Below are 1,193 nucleotides of genomic sequence, written 5' to 3'. Positions count from 1 at the left end.
TGGGGAGGCGCGCGGGTGGGGCTGGCAGAGGGCGGGGCTTGGTGTCCCAAGGCGGCTCGGGTAGAGTCTGGTGCGACGACGGGCGGGCCGGGCTGACCTCGGCGGTGTTTGGCCGGGGCCCCACGTGACTTAGATGCGGTTGAGGGGCTTCTGGGAAATCTGGGGCGGACTGCTCTTTGAGCCTTGGCAGCCTCCCGGTGCCGGGTCGAGTTTACTTTGAAGAAAGCAGGCCGCAACCCAGTTCCCCCATCTTGGCTCAGAGGCTTCTGGCATTATATACCGTGCCTCTCGCTTTCTCTCTCCAAGAGTTTCTGGCGCTATGGAACTTTGTGCCATTGCACTAGCTTGTTCTACGCCTCCCCCATTTAAAATGTTATAAGAATTCTCAATGTCATCAGCTTTTTATCATCTTCATCCTCGACGAGAGGTTCCCAGTCAGTTTAAAAGCTGTTCTCCCAGTACTGTAGTCTGGTTTCATCCTGGGTCAATTGGAGCCCCCACCCCGTTTGTACTAGTCCTAGCTTGCCCCCAAATGTTCCCTGGTCCCTAAAATACAAAAAAGCCAGCTTCCGACACTGTCACCCTCGTCTCAGCCACACGTTGGTCCACGTGGAACCAGCTGTACCTGTATTTCAGAGCCTTGAAGGTCCTGGCTTTTGACATCCTACCCGGCACCTTAAATTCTGATTCTAGGAGCTCTCAACATTTCCCCATGCCATTTATGTATTAATTAAATTTGTATATCGCCCAATACCCATAGATCTCAGAGCAGTTCACAACCTAAGATTGCTAATGGGTCATGGTCCATATTGTAATTTTTTGTAAGTCAATGATGATAAGTCCCATTGAAAGCTAGAGACCCCAGGATTTACTTCTGACTCAGAGTAAATTCTGAGTAAACAAGCATAGGTTTGTGCTGTTAATTCCCCCAAGGTAAAGGGTTTTTTCCCCATGTTGGAAGTTTTTCATTAATGTTTTTAATTGCTTTTCTTTCGTCTTTTTTGTAGCAAATTGGGCTATCTCACAAATAAAAACTTGGAAGAAAATCATAGAGAATATCAGTAATTAAAACCTCTACTATACTAGGGACAGAAACACATTTGTGCAACTGAAAGAGGTTATTCAAGAGGCTATTGCTTACTAATCCCCCTCCTGGCACTCATCAGAAAGCAATAAAATGGACTGAAGCCACA

This window comes from Podarcis tiliguerta (assembly GCF_965153285.1).
Source record: "Podarcis tiliguerta genome assembly, chromosome: 2".
NCBI classification, from domain to species: domain Eukaryota; kingdom Metazoa; phylum Chordata; class Lepidosauria; order Squamata; family Lacertidae; genus Podarcis; species Podarcis tiliguerta.
Note: the sequence above shows the minus strand (reverse complement) of the source record.